This window comes from Chiloscyllium punctatum, chromosome 10, assembly GCF_047496795.1.
Source record: "Chiloscyllium punctatum isolate Juve2018m chromosome 10, sChiPun1.3, whole genome shotgun sequence".
Classification (NCBI taxonomy): domain Eukaryota; kingdom Metazoa; phylum Chordata; class Chondrichthyes; order Orectolobiformes; family Hemiscylliidae; genus Chiloscyllium; species Chiloscyllium punctatum.
Genome location: NC_092748.1, coordinates 35,691,037 through 35,710,034, shown reverse-complemented (window position 1 = coordinate 35,710,034; position 18,998 = coordinate 35,691,037). Strand labels below are relative to the sequence as shown.

General features: G+C 42.8%; 1 long non-coding RNA gene across 1 annotated transcript in view; it reads right to left on the bottom strand.

The window, feature by feature from the left end:
• The window catches only part of LOC140482038 (uncharacterized), a 65,551-nt gene that overhangs the window by 28,642 nt on the left and 17,911 nt on the right, over window positions 1–18,998 (bottom strand). Inside the window, exon 2 of the long non-coding RNA XR_011961646.1 lies at window positions 9,895–10,696. This is a non-coding gene — a long non-coding RNA (uncharacterized lncRNA). The remainder of the gene's footprint in view (window positions 1–9,894; window positions 10,697–18,998) is intronic.

Genomic DNA, 18,998 nt, shown 5'->3' with positions numbered 1-18,998 from the left:
TGGAAGGTGTGTTTGGGGACTTAGATAGTGAGGACGGAGGAAGTAAACAGGCAGGTGTTACATCTGTTGCGACTGCAGAGTAAGTTGCTGTGTGGCTGGTGTTAGGAATGGTGGAGGAGTGGACCAAGCTGACCTGGAAGGAACAGTCCCTGCAGAAGGCTGACAAAGGGAGGGGAATATGTCTGATGGTGGCATCCCACAGAAGCTGACAAAAATGGCAGCTCTTTTAGAATTAGAATCCCTACAGTGTGGAAACAGGCCCTTCGGCCTAACACATCTACATCAACCCTCCAAAGAGTAACCCACCCAGACTCATTTCCCTATCCTATTTGTGTACATTTACTCCAAATAACTTAACCTACACACCCCTGAACACAATGGATAATTTAACATGGCCAATTCACCTAAGCTGCACATCTTTGGACTGTGGAAGAAACCCCACACAGACACAGGGAGAATGCACAAATTCCACACAGACAGTTGCTCAACGCTGGAGTCGAGCTGGGACCCTGCTGCTGTGAGGTAGCAATGCTAACCACTGAGCCACCGTGCCACCCCAAGCTTACAATCCTTTGGATGAGGAGACTGGTGGGTGGTAAGTGAGGATCAGAGGATCAGTCAGGATTCACCCTGCTGAGAATCCTGCCTTTAACCTCTGCATTCAAATTCAACCTTCCAAAGTGAATGACTTCACTCTTTTCCAGGTTGAACTCCATCTACCATTTGTCAGCCCAGTTCTATATTTTGTCAATGTCTTGCTGCAACCTACAACAATCCTCCACACTACCCACAACTCCACCAACCTTTGCGTCATTGGCAAACTTACTAACCCACCCTTCTACTTCCTCATCTGAGCCATTTCTAAAAATCACAGAGAGCAGAGCTCCCAGAACTGATCCCCGCAGAACTCCACTGGTCACTGAGCTCCAGGCTGAACACTTTCTGTTTACCACCACCCTCTGTCTTCTATGGGCCAGCCAATTCTGTATCCAGACAGACAGGTTTCCCTGTATCCCATGCCTGCTTACTTTCTGAATGAGCCTACCATGGGGAACCTTTTCATTTGCCTTGCTAAAATCCATGTTCACCACATCCACTACTCTACCTTCATCCATGCGTTTCATCACTTCCTCAAAGAATTCAATAATGTTTGTGAGGCATGACCTGCCCCTCACAAAGCCATGCTGACTATCTCGAATCAAACTATGGTTTTCCAAGTAGTCATAAATCCTATCTCTCAGAAGGCTCTCCAATACTTTGCACACCGCAGACGTAAGACTGACTGGTCTATAATTCCCAGGATTATCCCTATTCGCTTTCTTAAAAAAGGAAATAACTTTTGCCACCCTCCAATCATCTGCCACCCTCCAATCCTCACTGGCACTACTCTAGTACTCTAGTGCCAGTGAGGACGCAACGATCATTGCCAAAAACATGGCAATCTCTTCCCTCATTTCCTGTAGTAACATAGGGTATATCTTGTCTGGCTCAGGGGATTTATCTATCCTCATGTTTTTTTAAATTTTCAGCACATCGTCCTTCCAAACATTAATCTGTTCTGCTATAACAAGTCTGTTTCACATTTTCCTCAGAAACGTCAAGTAATCTCAGTAGTAAATACTGAAGCAAACTATTCATTAAGGACCTCTCTCACCTCCTCCAACTCCAGGCACAAGTTCTCTCCATTATCCCTGATTGGCCCCACCCTCAGTCTGGCCATTGTCTTGTTCCTCACATAAGTGTAGAATGCTTTAGGGTTTTCCTTAATCCTACTCACTAAAGCTTTTTCATGCCCCCTTCTATCTCTCCTAAGTCCATTCATCAATTCCTTCCTGGCTATCTTGTAACCCTCTAGAGCCCTGTCTGATCCTTGCCTCCTCAACTTTAAGTACCCTTCCTTCTTCCTCTTGACTATAAGTTCCACATCCCTTGTCACCCAACGTTCTTTCAACCTACCAGATCTGCCTTGCCTCAGTGGAAAAAACCTGTCCAGCACTATCAGCAGGTGCTTCCTAAACGGCCTCTACATTTCTGTTATGCATTTCCCTGAGAACATCTGTTCCCAATCTAGGCACCCCAGTTCCTGCCTAATAGCATTGTAATTCACTCTCCCTCAATTAAATACTTTTCCATAATGTCTGCTCTTATCCCTCTCCATGATTATAGTAAAAGTCATGGAGTTGTGATCACTATCACTGAAATGCTTTCCCACTGAGAGATCTGAAACCTGACATGGTTCATTGCCAAGCACCAAATCCAATATGGCCTCGCCTCTAGTTAGCCTATCTACGTATTGCATCAAGAATCCTTACTGGATACACCTGCCAAAAACTGCTCCACCCAAACAATTTGAACTAAGTAGGTTCCAATCAATGTTAGGGTTAAAGTCAACCATGACAACAACCCTGTTACCTGTACACATTTCCAAAATCTGCCTCCCAATCTGCTCCTCCATGCCTCTGTTACTATTGAAGGATCTGTAGAAAACTCCCAATAAAGTAACTGCTCCTTTCCTGTTTCTGACTTCCACCCATACTGACTCTGTAGACAAACCCACCTTGATGAACTCCTTTTCTGTAGCTGTGATAATGTCCCTGATTAGCAATGCCACTCCTCCACCTCTTTTACCTTCCCCGCTATTCCTTTTGAAACATCAAAACTTTGGAACATCCAACAACCATTCCTGTCCCTATGATATCCAAGTCTCCATAATGGCCACAGCATCATTGTTCCAAGTACTGATCCATGCTCAGAGTTTGTCACCCTTAATCCTGAGACTTTTTGCATTAAAATAGACAAACTTCAACCCATCACACTGACTGCACCTTTGTCCTATCAAGTGTCTATCCCTCTTTACAGACTCTCTGCACACTGTATCTGGCTGTTTACTACGTACTCCATCACCTGATCCATAGCTCAGGTTCCCAACCCCTTGCCAATCTAGTTTAAACCCTCCTGAAGAGCTCTAGCACACCTCCCACCCAGGACATTGGTGCCTTTCCAGTTCAGGTGCAAACCATCCTTCTTGTACAGGTCCCACCTTCCCCAGAAGGTATCCCAATGATCGACATATCTGAAGCCCTCTCTCTCCTATCCCAGCCCAGCAGCCACATGTTCATCTGCACTCGCTCCCTGATCCTAGCCTCACTAACATATGGCACTGGTAGCAATTCTGAGATTGCTTGTCCTGCCTTTTAGTTTCCAACCTAACTCTTTTGAGATCCTCCTCCCTTTCCCTATCTATGTCATTGGTACCAATGTGTACCATGACTTCTGGCTGCTCTCCCTCGCTGTTAAAATTATCAATGTATGGGAGAAAGAGTAGTGGGGAAGGGTTCGGTTAGGACTGGAATTTCCATGTACCCCACAAAGAGATGGGCATTACAGGTTAGGTGGATTGGCCATGCCAAACTGCCCATAGTGTCCAGGGATATGCAGGCTAGGTGGATTAGCCATGGGAAATGCAGGGGTACAGAGATAACATAGTGAGGTGTGTCTGGGTGGGATGGTCTTTGGAGGATCAGTGTGGACTTGATGGGCTGAATGGCCTGCTTCCACACCATAGAGGATTTATGATAACTGGGGCTTATGCGGGTACACTTCAACTGAAGAAAGTGAGAAGAGTCAAAGGAGGAGCTGTTCAATGTGAGGATGAGCTTGGCTGGGCAGTGGAGGGTGGTGGTGAGTGGGGACAGTTTCAGGCCTTTTTTCCAGGAAGAAGCAGAGAACCCTGAGACCATCTAGTGGGGGATGGGCACGTAAAGGGATTGTACTTCCATGATGAAGAGAAGTAAGCTGGTTCACCTCAAACAGAAAAGTTTGAAACCAACATAAAGCGTCAGTAGAATTGTGGATACAAGTGAGGAGGGACTGGACAAGGGGAGCAATGATCGAGTCGGTAGGAAGAAATAAGTTCCTTGGTGCAAGAGCAGGCAGTAACAATGGGTCAGCATGGGCAGTCCTGTTTGTGGTTATTGAGGAGATGGTGGAAGTAGGCTGTACAGGGTTGGGGGACTCTCAGTTGAGAGGCTTTCAGGGAGAGATCCCCAGATGAGGTGAGGCTGGTGACAGTCATGGACACAGTGGCCTAAAGCTCAATGGTGGAACCATGGTCCAGGTGGAGATAGGTACCAGAGAGCTAGTGCTCGATGTCTGCAGCGTAGCAATCAGTACATCAGACAACAACAGCAACACCTTCATCTGCAGCCTTGATGACAAGCCCGGGTTGGGTCTAAGAGCACGAAGTGCAGTCAGTTCAGAGGGAGATCGGTGCGAATGGGTAAGGGTGTGGCAGAGAAGTTAAGGAAACTGATGTCACATGGCTCTGTTTTAATGGTGTGGTTATGTGATGAATATTCAACTTAGAAAACTATTTGTTCTCCAATTCATGTAATTTATTTTAGTCTTTACTTGAACATGTCAATGGGGTAGGAGTATGGATTAATAAGCCTTTCAATAGTACAATGAAATATCAACCTAGATCAAGTGCTCAAATTCTAGGTGACTTTGAAGCTACCATCTTCTATTTCAGAAATAAGAGGGAGATTCATTCTCATTCCAGGGGTAAAATACATCAATGGGTGTCATTTTAAAACCTCAATGAGATGGATTTGACAAGTGCAGATTTATTACCATTTCTGAAGGCCAAGACCATTGATTTGCATTGAAGATTCTCTCCTGTGGCTCCAGCAGAACTTGGTTAACCCATCATCAGTCATGCCTTGAATTTGAGGCTTTGCTGGACTGATTTCCAATGTGCAGTGTCTTTCCCAACTGAGCTATGGGACTTTGAAATAAAATTGGCGCCCCTTTCAACCCCATACTGCTTAAATATTTTTATGGTCCTAGTTGGATCCGGAAACATTTGCAAATGAAATAGAACATAGAATATAGAATATTACAGCTCAGTATAGGTTATTCAGCCCTCAATGTTGCACCAACCTGTGAAGCAGAGAGAGCGGCGGGAGCTGGGCGGAAGTTCAGACGGAGCGCAAAGCCGGTCGGGTAGGTAAGTGATTGTTATATAAAGAACTTACCTCGACGCCAACGGTCTTTTCGCAGCAGAGAGCGGCGGGAGCTGGGCGGAAGTTCAGACGGAGCGCAAAGCCGGTCGGGTAGGTAAGTGATTGTTATTAGAGTGGGTGTGTTCTAAACCCCAGACCCTACAAAGTAGGGTCTCCCTCCCTCCCTCCTCCTCTAACCTTAATTAAGAGTCCACAGAGTTGCCATAGGAAGACGGTCTAAGGAAGTTTAGATCGAAGAGTGAGGCTTCAGCTCAGGAATCTTGATAAAGAGGTTGAGTAAAGAGATTACACCACAGTTGAAGAGGGTGAAGACATGACTGCTCAGCTGGTTCAGTGCGCTACGTGTTTGATGTGGCAAGTCAATGACTCTGGTGTGTCTGGCTCGTATATGTGTGGAAAGTGTGCGCACATTCAGCAATTGACCGAGCATATTGCAGCACTGACGAAAGAACTCGAAGACCTTAGGCTCATCCGAGAGAACGAGATCTTTCTGGACAAGACCTTCAGTGATGTTATTACACCCATCATGCCAGAAGAGAGCAGAAGAGTGCAGACGATGAGGAAGGCAGAGAGGAGACAGGTGCAAGAGACGCCGGGAGAAGTACCTGTCAGGAACAAGTTGAAGCTTTTGGAAACAGTAGAGTCTGATGACACTACCAGTTCGCAAGGCGGCCATGTTTGTCCATCAAAAGTTGCCGCAGAAGCAGAGCGGAAGAGTCGGACATCACATAGAGCCGTGGTAATAGGGGACTCCATCGTGAGAGGAACTGACCGGGGTTTTTGTGGCAGCAGACGGGATTTAAGGATGGTGTGTTGCTTTCCTGGTGCTAGAGTGAAAGACATCGCGGACAGAGTGCAGGACATCCTCAAGGACGAGGGTGAAGAGCCCGAGGTGGTGGTACACGTCGGCACAAATGATGTCGGGAAGAAGAGGAGGAACATACTACAGCGAGACTTCGCAGAACTAGGAAGAAGGCTAAAAAGCAGGACGTCCAAGGTGGTTATCTCCAGTTTGCTTCCAGTTCCTCGGGCTAGTGTGGCCAGAAACCAGGAGATAATGGACTTGAACGTGTGGTTGGGGAACTGGTGCAGGAAGCAAGGTTTCAAGTTCTTGGATCACTGGGGTATATTTTATGGTAACCATAAATTCTACAAGAGAGATGGCTTGCACCTTAATAGAACAGGGATCGGCATTCTGGCAGGCAGGTTTTCTGCTGCAACACCGCTACATTTAAACTAAGTAGCGGGGGGGAGGGGACAAGCTGGATGTTTAAAAAGGAAATTGAAGGGGTAGTTAGAACAAGAGAAGTCAAGAAAGACAACTGTATCAAGGAGGCAGAAAACTGGAAAAGGCATCATGCTGTAAAGTTGAGTGAAATAAGGGTTGAGGGGAAGGGTGAGAGCAGTAACAAATTAAAAATTCTATATATGAATGCACGAAGCATTAGACACAAGGTGGATGAGCTTGAGGCTCTTTTGGAAATTGGCAGATACGATATTGTGGGGATAACTGAGACGTGGCTTCATGGGGACAGGGCCTGGGAAATGAATATTCAAGGCTACATGTGTTATCGTAAGGATAGACTGACAGGCAGAGGGGGTGGGGTGGCCTTGTTGGTAAGGGAGGATATTCAGTCCCTTGCGCGGGCGGACCTAGAGTCAGGGGATGTAGAGTCAGTGTGGATAGAGCTTCGAAACACTAAGGGTAAAAAGACCCTCATGGGAGTCATCTACAGGCCCCCAAACAGTAGTCTGGATGTTGGAGGTAAGTTGAATCAGGAGCTGAAATTGGCTTGTCGCAAAGATGTTACTACAGTTGTTATGGGGGATTTTAACATGCAGGTAGACTGGGAGAATCAGGATGGTATCGGGCCTCAAGAAAGAGACTTTGTGGAGTGCCTCAGAGATGGATTTTTAGTGCAGCTGGTGCTGGAGCCGACCAGGGATAAGGCGATTCTGGATCTGGTATTGTGTAACGAACCAGAATTGGTCAGTGACCTCGAAGTGAAGGAGCCGTTGGGAAGTAGTGACCATAATACAATAAGCTTCAATCTGCAATTTGAGAGGGAGTGGGTACAATCTGAAGAGACAATATTTCAGTTGAATAAAGGGAAATATGGAGCTATGAGGGAGCAACTGGCCAAAGTTCAATGGTATAATACCTTAACAGGGAAGACCGTGGAGGAACAATGGCAGATATTTCTGTGTATAATGCAGAAGATGCAGGATCAGTTCATTCCTAAAAGGAAGAAAGATCCCAGGAGGAGACATGGGCGGCCGTGGCTGACAAGGGAAGTAAAGAAGCATATAAGGTTAAAAGAGAAAAAGTATAACTTAGCGAAGATAAGCGGGAAAACGGAGGACTGGGAAGCTTTTAAAGAACAACAGAGGATTAGTAAGAAGGAAATACGCAGAGAAAAAATGAGGTACGAAGGTAAACTGGCCAAGAATATAAAGGAGGATAGTAAAAGCTTTTTTAGGTATGTCCAAGGCAAAAAAATGGTTAGGACAAAAATTGGGCCCTTGAAGACGGAAGCAGGGGAATATATTACTGGGAACGAAGAAATGGCAGAGGAATTAAATGAGTACTTCAGATCTGTGTTCACTGGGGAAGACACAAGCAATCTCCCTGAGGTAACAGTGGCTGAAGGACCTGAACTTAAGGGAATTTCTATTTGCCAGGATTTGGTGTTGGAGAGACTGTTAGGTCTGAAGGTTGATAAGTCTCCGGGACCTGATGGCCTGCATCCCAGGGTACTGAAGGAGGTGGCTCGGGAAATCGTGGATGCGCTGGTGATTATTTTCCAGAGTTCAATAGAATCGGGGTTGATTCCTGAGGATTGGAGGGCGGCTAATGTTGTGCCACTTTTTAAGAAGGGTGGGCGGGAGAAAGCAGGAAATTATAGACCAGTTAGTCTGACCTCAGTGGTGGGAAAGATGCTGGAGTCTATTATAAAGGATGAAATTACGGCACATCTGGATAATAGTAACAGGATAGGACAGAGTCAGCATGGATTTATGAAGGGGAAATCATGCTTGACTAATCTTCTTGAATTTTTTGAGGATGTAACTCGGAAGATGGACGAGGGAGATCCAGTGGATGTAGTGTACCTGGACTTTCAGAAAGCTTTTGATAAAGTCCCACACAAGAGGTTAGTGAGTAAAATTAGGGCGCACGGGATTGGGGGCAAAGTACTAGATTGGATAGAGAATTGGTTGGCTAATAGGAAACAAAGGGTAGTGATTAACGGCTCCATTTCGAAATGGCAGGCAGTGACCAGTGGGGTACCGCAGGGATCCGTGCTGGGACCGCAGCTTTTTACAATATATGTAAATGATATAGAAGATGGTATCAGCAATAACATTAGCAAATTTGCTGATGACACAAAGCTAGGTGGTAGGGTAAAATGTGATGAGGATGTTAGGGGATTACAGGGTGACCTGGACAAGTTAGGTGAGTGGGCAGATGCATGGCAGATGCAGTTTAATGTGGATAAATGTCTGGTTATCCACTTTGGTGGCAAGAACAGGAAGGCAGATTACTACCTCAATGGTATCAAATTAGGTAAAGGGGCTGTTCAGAGAGATCTGGGTGTTCTTGTCCACCAGTCAATGAAGGCAAGCATGCAGGTACAGCAGGTCGTGAAGAAGGCTAATAGCATGCTGGCCTTCATAACAAGAGGGATTGAGTATAGAAGCAAAGAGGTGCTTCTGCAGCTGTACAGGGCCCTGGTGAGACCACACCTGGAGTACTGTGTACAGTTCTGGTCTCCAAATTTGAGGAAAGACATTCTGGCTATTGAGGGAGTGCAGCGTAGGTTCACGAGGTCAATTCCTGGAATGGCAGGATTGCCTTACACGGAAAGACTGAAGCGACTGGGCTTGTATACCCTTGAGTTTAGAAGACTGAGAGGGGATCTGATTGAAACGTATAGGCTTATGAAAGGATTGGACACTCTGGCAGGAGGGAACATATTTCCGTTGATGGGGGAGTGCCGAACCAGAGGACACAACTTAAAAATACGGGGTAGACCATTTAGGACAGAGATGAGGAGAAACTACTTCACCCAGAGAGTGGTGGCTGTGTGGAATGCTCTGCCCCAGAGGGCAGTGGAGGCCCAGTCTCTGGATTCTTTTAAGAAAGAATTGGATAGAGCTCTTAAAGATAGTGGAGTCAAGGGGTACGGAGATAAGGCTGGAACAGGATACTAATTAGGAATGATCAGCCATGATCATATTGAATGGCGGTGCAGGCTCGAAGGGCAGAATGGCCTACTCCTGCATCTATTGTCTATTGTCTATTGTCTATTGTGAAACCAATCTGAAGCCCATCTAACCTATATTATTCCATTTTCATCCATATGTTTATCTAATGACCATTTTAATGCTCTTAAAGTTGGCGAGTCTACTACTGTTGCAGGCAGGCCGTTCTATGCCCCAACTACTCTCTGAGTAAATAAAAGTGCATCACATTATTAAAAAATGCATGTATTAGTCTCAGCCTTACGTTATTGCCACCTTTCATGAGCATCACCATCTTCATTTTCCATTGTTTCATATGAATCATTTGCCTGTAAATAATCTATAAAATTTAAATGCGACATCTAACTATGTCAGCACAAATCTGTGGGTAAAAGGAGAGCTAAGTTCCAGTGATGCAAATTGAAGATGTGGTGCACACAACTCTCAGAAACACCACGAGAAAGAGACAACAATGTGCAAACATCTGAGATTCTGCAAAGGAAACAAGTGGCTGCAGTAGCAGGGATCATACCAATAGCTTTCAAGAGTAGACAAACATCATCAAAACCCTCCACTAAAAGAATATAAGGAGTTAAAGGCTCTTGAAGTTCAAGAGAGATCTACAGACCTCAGACTGTGAGGAGGACGGTCCAAGTCAAGTGCCTTCTACCCAACAAATTATCATTCATCTCGGTCTGAAGGGAACACATTCAGGAAGAATAGAGAATCCTCTGGTTCTTGAGTATTGGTAAAGTCAAAGACCTGGATGGGGGTGGGGAGACATGGGGTCATAAATGGGTAACAAAAATAATATGAGTGAATAAAACATTGTGGAGACAACAATAAAGTAAATGGGTCTGAAGTTAGCACCACCGACTCTGAAGACTTGGTCAGAATAAAGAAGAAGCTGATCGGAGACAGATCCAAGATTGGGTATGCTGCTAGCACTCTCTGTAGTCATATTCACATGACTTCCACATACGATAGGATACGCATTCCATTTAGCAAGGCTGACCTGCCAAACTATAACTTTAAAAACTCTTTATGATTGTTAGAATAAGTAGAATAACTTACCAGTTACTCATTAATCAGCTTCTTCTTCAGCTTTCATTGCATAGAGTTGAACTCTTGCTGTTTGTCTGTCACTTCTCATGCAGTTTTCAAAATTCTGCTCACCTTGAGACTGAAAAAATTAGACGAAAGGAGCACCTCCCTTCCCTCTTCACTGAACTCCCTTACTCACCAAACTCTCAGATTTACACTCTGCTGCAGCCACATTCCAATAGACAGCACTCTCACCTTCCTTGTATCTACTACTGAGATTTCGATGAATGAGCTTTCATGCAGCTACAGAGCTGGATTAGATTTGTTACTTACTTAATTAATCTTACCTGTTTTTCAGCAGAGAGCTTGTTTAGCCATGCCCATATCTGAAAGAAAGTTGTACCTAATTACAAGCAAACAATGCCAGCTTTCATAAACATATTAAAACTTAAGACCAGAAAGGTAGATCATTACAGCGGCTCTCTTCATCCATGCTAGAGTACTCAGGCTTGAAGATGCTCATACAGAGACCCACACATATACGTGCTGATTTTGTTCTCATCAGATTCATCGATAAGTTTAGAGTTTGTACATTCTTCCCATGTCTGCATGGGTTTCCTCCGGGTGCTCCAGTTTCCCACTGTCCAAAGATGTGCAGGTTAGGTGAATTGGCCATGCTAAATTACCCATAGTGTGTCCAGGGATGTGTAGGTGAGGTGCATTAGTCAGGGGTAAATGTAGAGTAAAAGGGTAGGGGAATAAGTTTGGGTGGGATACTTTTCGGAGGGTCAGTGTGTACTTGTTGAGCTGAAGGGCCTGTTTCCACACTGTAGAGATTCTATTTTCTTATAAAGCATATGGTGAATTTAAAGGAAGGAAAGGAATGAGTTTGAGTGTTCGAGAACCAGTTTGTTATCTTTTCAAGTCCACTTAGGGCATAAAATGACTATGTTTGCTCTAAGATTTTTAAAAGCATTTTATCAGTCAGTTCTGTAAATCTGAGGATAGGCCATTGTGTAATGGTGACATCACTAGATTAGTAATTGAGACAACCAAGCTGATACAGCAGGGAAACATGGGTTCTAAATCCCAACAGTCCAGCTAGTGAAATTTGGATTCAATTAGCATAACATTGACTACCATCATCGATGGTCATAAAAACTCTATCAGTTTCATCCTTTAGGGAAATAAATCAGTCACCTTTACCTTGTATTGACTTCATGTGACTGCAGACCCACTGCAATTTGAATACCTCTTAATTGCCTTATGAAATGGCCTAGATAGCCATTCCGTTCATTGGTAATTTGGGGATGGGTAACAAATGTTGATCTTGCCAGTGTTGCCTACTTTCCATAAAAGAATAAAACAAAAATTAAAATAGTAAATTGATCATAGAGTAACAATTTCGTTTTTTACTCTTTGACCAACTTAATTTTAATTCAAACATAAATATTGTGTGGATTCTGGAAATCTGAAATAAGACAAAACAGAAAATGCTGGAAGCTTTTCAGTAAGTCTGTTAGCATCAGTGGAGACAGTGAAATATTAACTCTGTCAGAACTGATGATGGCTCATTGGCTTGAAACCTTAACACTGTTTCTCTCTCCACAAATAACGCTATATATTCCTGTCATTTTCTATATTTCTCACTGATTTTAATGCAGATAAATGCTGGCCACTTAAAGAGATGGAGGTAAAACCAGGACGAACGAATGGAAAGATCTGTGACAAGTTGGAAGGTTGGAAAGACTTTTGCCCTAACGTATTTCCAGCATTTCCTCAAATTTCCAGCATTTGCAGTATTTGACTTTTGTGATAAAATTAATATTTCAAACAGGCGCAATTCCGGGCACCACCTTGACAAGCCAATAGGTGATGTACGTGTTGATCCAGAGCCCATGCAATATTGAGATTTTCCATTAGAAAAAACCAAGAGAATGCTAATTGTGAATTCCAGGTGATGATTCACAGCCAAGTTCCTGCTGTTTTATCAGCTGGGTTTGCTTTGATTTCTGACAATTTAATAAACATCTGCCCTTTATAAAAGACAATCTATAAATCATAAAAACCTACAATATGCAAGGAAGACATCCTGTCTTTACTAGCCAACAAATAACTTTCCAGCTAATCCTGCTTGCCAGGTCTGGGTTTGCACTCTTATAAGTTACAGTACTTCAAGTAGATATCCAAGTATTTTTTAACTGTTATGAATATTTCTGCCTTGACTACCCTTTCAGGCAATGAGTTTCAGAGAGAATCCCTGCAGTGTGGAAACAGGCCCTTCAGCCCAACAAGTACACACCAACCCTCCGAAGAGTAACTGAACCCAAACTTATTCCTCTACCCTATTTTCCTACATTTACCCCTGACTAATGCACCTAACCAACACATCCCCAAACACTATGGGCAGTTTAGCACGGCCAATTCACCTAACCTGCAAATTAGATTAGATTAGAATAGACCACTTACAGTGTGGAAACAGGCCGTTTGGCCCACAAGTCCACATCGACCCGCCGAAGCACAATTCACCCAGACCCATTCCCCTACATTTACCCCTTCACCTAACACTACGGGCAATTTAGCATGGCCAATTCACTTAACCTGCACATTTTTTGGATTGTGGGAGAAAAACGGAGCACCCGGAGGAAATCCACGCAGACACGGGGAGAATGTGTAAACTCCACACAAAGAGTCGCCTGAGGTGGGAATTGAATCCGGGTCTCTGGCGCTGTGAGGCAGCAGTGCTAACCACAGTGCCAAAGTGCCACCCATCTTTGGACTGTGGGAGGAAACCAGAGCACCCAGAGGAAACCCGCGCGGACACAGGGAGAATGTGCAAGCTCCACACAGACAGTCACTCAAGGCAGAAATCAAACCTGGGTCCCTGGTGCTGTGAGGCAACAGTGCTAACCACTGAGCTACTGTACCACCCATACTGAGACCCCCTCAGTATCTGTCATAAGCTTCCCTTATTTTTCCCTTTGTTCTTTCCTGTAAGCTCTTGACTTTTCAGGGGACACTGAAAATGTCAGTGGTACCCTTTGTATTTAAGTGAACATACTTTCTCTCAATTTGCAATGTCTGCTATTGATCTGACATTGATGTACCTTCAAGAAACTGCTTTCAGTCCACTTCTGTTAAGTCACATCTCAGTTCAGTAAAATCAGATTTTCCCTAATTGAGGAACTTTTATTCCTGGTCTACCTTTGTCCTTTACCATAACTAATTAAATATGAACTTGCTATTTATTTATTCACGTGCTGAATGTATCACTGGTTAGGTCACCATTTATTGTCCATCCCCATTTGCCCTTGAGAAAGTGATGGTAAGCCAACTTTTTGACCTACAGCAATCGATGTATTGCAGATACAATCACAGTGCTGTTAGGATGGGAATTCTCGGAGTTAACCCAATAACACTAAAGGATTACTGTTAAAGCATCAAACCAGCATGGTGCATGACTTGGAGGAGAGCTTGAAATTGAATCAGGATCATATCCACCAAGGTGTTCCCAACAAATAGACCTTCCAACTCCCAGTTTCATTCCCTAAAACTAGGTCTAGAATTACTCCCTGTTACATCATTATTAAAAATGTTCTTTTGAGCATACTTTAAGAATTTTGATTCCCCTGTGCTTTCCACACTAATTCTATCGCAGCTTACATTAGGGTATATTAAAGGGCTATAGGGATTGGGTTGGAAATCGGACTAGCTCTTTTGGGAGCTAGTATAGACACAATGGGTCAAATGGCCTCCTTCTATACTGTAAAATTCTATAATTCTATGGTAGTTGAAATTCAATAATATGTTTTATTTTGCATTTCTTAGAGATTTGTCTACATATTTGGTCCTACATCTCCCCCTAGCTGTTTGTGCTGCATTGTGCTGGTAGTGTGATTAACCATTTTCTATACTTAGCTATATCTTTATGGCCTCTTTTAATGATGCTTATGCCAAATTATTCCTCTTGACTGTTATAATTACCCATAACTAATACTGCAACGCTCCTCTGTAAATCCCTCTATCCCATCGGTAAACCCGATAATCGAGGAATCTGGCTTTCTGTCAGCCACTCCGAACTATTAGCTAAGTTGCACTGTGCCAATCTATATTTTCAGCTCCTCTGCTTTATTCTTTAGACTTATTGCATTGAAATATATTCTACTTAGCACAATCAAGCTCTCCCCAGTCTCTTTTATCAATAATAAAAGTGTTCTACTGTGGATACTGGCAATCTGAAATAAAAACAGGAAATGATAGGGAAACTCAGAGGTCTGGCAGCCTCTGTTCTTTTAAACAAGTCATGTTGGATTCAAAGTGTTAACTCTGTTTCTCTCTGCACAGATGTTGCCAGACAGGCTGAGTTTCTACGGCACTTTCAGTTTTTATTTATGTCTATTTTGTTACCTTAGTTTCGTCTGTCTTCCATCCATTTTCAACTTTTCTTCTCTCATTTCTGAATTGACGCTCAAGTTTCTATCCCCCCTCACAGCAGCAACTTCAAAAAAGCTACAATTTACTTGTAGAGTCATTAAAATGTTTGTCAAAGAAATGGGCAATTGAGCCTGTGGTGTTATGCTGTTGACCTTGACCTGTTGAACTCCAAATTGTTCAGGGGGATCTTTGCTATGGGGGCAGGAAGGGGGCTGGCAAGGTGTCAGTCATTTTTATCAGGTGGCTCTTTGGAATATGCAGTACCTATGAGCTTCACACACCCACAACCCTCTCACCAGATTTCAGAGACTGAGACTACTTTTCATTTCCATATTTTTAAATTGAACTTTAAATGTCACAGCTGCCTTGGCAGGATTTGAACCCACTTCTCCATTAGCCTAGTCCTTGGATTGCTAGTCCCGTGACATTACCACTACCTCACTGCCATGATCATGTTTTGGCACACTTGTGTTTAAAAAATACCGGATTTACACAAACAAATATTACAGCCAAGATGACTCACTGCTAGGATGCGAACAGCTTCACATGCATATTTAAATGGAGTGAACACTGACTCTGTGGTGGTATTCCATCTTGGAGTTAAAAGTATTTGGTTTCAACTGCACCCCAGATAGCACAGGGAGAGAAGGCTGAAGCATTGAGTCTCAATCTGAGTTGGCATTCAGAAATGACACTTGTACGTAATAGATACATGACCCATGCGCTGACCTCCCATCACCATTGGAAATATTTAGTTGTGATCTTTTCCTGTGTTCCTGCCAGGAGGCTAAATGAGTGGCCTGACTATCTGGGAGCAGTAGGATGAATTAATTTGTAACAAGCTTTCAGTCAATTCAAAAACCGTCTTTATTACTCTTGTTCAGTGTCAAATTCAAATCCCAAGCAAAGGGCAGTTAAAGGTTTTGCTCGGTAGAAGATTCTGCAAATGTGCAATTTGATTTTGATAACAGCATAATTTACAATCCTTAGAAGGGACCATTTTCTTTGAACTGTACTGTAGCAACCACCTTTCATGATGATAATTAAGAAATCAACGGAAACACATTAAGATTGCACTTTTTTTGGGTGGATCTGGTTTTCTTCAACTTTATACATTTAGCTGCTTGTTATCAACTAACAAAATAAATTCAAATGCTCGATGTTTCACTATTTTCATTATATCTATTCAAAAGATAAATAGTTATTCCATTCAGTTTATTGATGAGTTGGGAACTATCTTTGATTTAAATGAAATGTCACTTTATCCATATTTAACATGACCACCTTCGGCTGCTCATGATTACTCTGCCAAGGAAAGAGACTATCAATTATAAAAATGGCGATAAATAACATTACTTCAGTGGTTTGTGATCATACTACTATTTGTATATTTTATGGTTGCTGTAATGTTGAAAGATGAGAATAGTGAAAAACCCTAGACCTGAGGAAGACATACCTTAGCTAGTAAAGTGTGTAATCTTACATGTTGCACCATCAAAACAACAATGAGTAAAAAGAACAAGTGCAAAATCCTGCAGAGATCTAAAATAAAAACAGAAAGTGCTGGAGGAACTCAGCAAGTCTTCCAAAGAACTCATATTGGACTTGAAAAGTTAACACTGTTTTTCTCTCTCCACAGACGCTGCCAGATACTCTGCATTTCTCCAGCATTTACTGTTTTGGTTAATAAAATGAAGTTACTTTGAGTCACAGACTGGATTTTTAATTACTGCAAAAACTTAACAAATTTCTTGCCATTATTCACTGAGTTAAGGAGAGTTTTGGTCCATCACACAGTACCATACCTGTATCAATAATTTCACTTAGTTTTAAAACTGCTACAAACAGATCCTAGTTTCATCGGACAAAAGCTTCTTAATGGAAAACATTAAGGAATTTCATTAGTTAGGGCATGTGTTTAGGTCCCTGATTTAATAAGCTATATAATAAGTTATGATAAAGAAAGCAAGAGGTGTTGATTGATTCAATGACACAGGATAGTTTCAAATTACATGCTTTCAATGCTGAAAATTATGGTCTAAGTGCTTTTGGTTTTGTTGTTTATTTTAATTAAAACAATAATTTCTCAAGTGTCCTGGTACTTGACTTTGATGTGTTCTTTTGCTCAGGGAATACAAGGTGCAGGTTTACCAGAGTCCCATTATGATGATTCCCTTATGTGGACTGTGTTATGAAGTACAAATGATGCTTACTCCTTCTGGGCTGGTGATTTAAATTTTCAGAGGCTGCTCTCATATTACTTCTTGCTGATGAGTATCAGTCACAGATTCCTGCTTCCCAGCCTCTAACCTAAAGAATGTGTTTAGGGAAGGGAGTTTGGAGAAAATGGAACCTCTCATATGCTTGTATGAGGAGGTATTTCCTACTGAGAGAAACAGAAAAGCTTTTACAGAAAGTTTTGGATGTGTGTGATACCAACCAATACTGTCAATTCACCTTTTTTTATGGAATTGCTTTCAATAATTAGATGTTGTGGATTGTATTAGTGTTCTTCATTGATCAACTGGATCACTGGTTGCTAGATAAACACCACTTATTCCCAAATGCTAGAGATGAAATCAGGAGCAAACCTCCCACCAACACTCTCACTAATGTTGGCAACATAAGGAAAATGTAGACCACTGTACCACCGACAATAATTTTGGGGAACATTTTGGGGAAAAATAATTATTCACACTTTTAAACTTAAATGTAGCAAAAGTTCTAAATAAAATCCAACTAACAGAATTTAAATTAAACCAGCTTGCCTGAACAACTTAAAGGAATATTAACACAGGTTCTGATTATTCCCAACAAGAGTAATATACATTTCAGTCCACAACAGTCATATCAAATGCTAATGCTGCATTGCAGGTAGCTGTCCTCCCCAGTTATCACCCTTCCCTTTTCCTACTTTCCCTGAAGGTGCAGTCTCTGATGGGAACTTAGGTCTATCCAAGTCCACAACAGCTAGCCTGTGGACTGAGTTGACTGTAATAGAGATGAGCCTAATTAAGGTCCTAACTCTATTTTTATTCCTAAAAATATACTTTGTCCATAAAATGTATAAAAGTGCATTACATAAAAGTGCCACTGTTTAAGAAGGGCGGTAAAGACAAGCCAGGGAACTATAGACTGGTGAGCCTGACCTCGGTGGTGGGCAAGTTGTTGGAGGGAATCCTGAGGGACAGGATGTACATGTATTTGGAAAGGCAAGGACTGATTCGGGATAGTCAACATGGCTTTGTGCTTGATTGTGCTTGGGTAATCATGTCTTACAAACTTGATTGAGATTTTTGAAGAAGTAACAAAGAAGATTGATGAGGGCAGAGTAGTAGATGTGATCTATATGGATTTCAGTAAGGCGTTCGACAAGGTTCCCCATGGGACACTGATTAGCAAGGTTAGATCTCATGGAATACAGGGAGAATGAGCCATTTGGATACAGAACTGGTTCAAAGGTAGAAGGCAGAGGGTGGTGGTGGAGGGTTGTTTTTCAGACTGAAGGCCTGTGACCAGTGGAGTGCCACAAGGATCGGTGCTGGGTCCTCTACTTTTTGTCATTTACATAAATGATTTGGATGCGAGCATAAGAGGTACAGTTAGTAAGTTTGCAGATGACACCAAAATTGGAGGTGGAGTGGACAGCGAAGAGGATTACCTCAGATTACAACAGGATCTTGACCAGATGGGCCAATGGGCTGAGAAGTGGCAGATGGAGTTTAATTCACATAAATGCGAGGTGCTGCATTTTGGGAAAGCAAATCTTAGCAGGATTTATACACTTAATGGTAAGGTCCTAGGCAGTGTTGCTGAACAAAGAGAGCTTTGAATGCAGGTTCATAGCTCCTTGAAAGTGGAGTCGCAGATAGATAGGATGGTGAAGAAGGCGTTTGGTATGCTTTCCATTATTGGTCAGAGTATTGAGTACAGGAGTTGGGAGGTCACGTTGTGACTGTACAGGACATTGGTCAGGCCACTGTTGGAATATTGCGTGCAATTCTGGTCTCCTTCCTATCGGAAAGATGTTGTGAAACTTGAAAGGGTTCAGAAGAGATTTACAAGGATGTTGCCAGGGTTGAAAGATCTGAGCTACAGAGAGAGGCTGAACAGGCTGGGGCTGTTTTCCCTGGAGCATCAGAGGCTGAGGGGCGACCTTATAGAGGTTTACAAAATTATGAGGAGCATGGATAGGGTAAATAGACAAAGTCTTTTCCCTGGGGTCGGGGAGTCCAGAACTAGAGGGCATAGGTT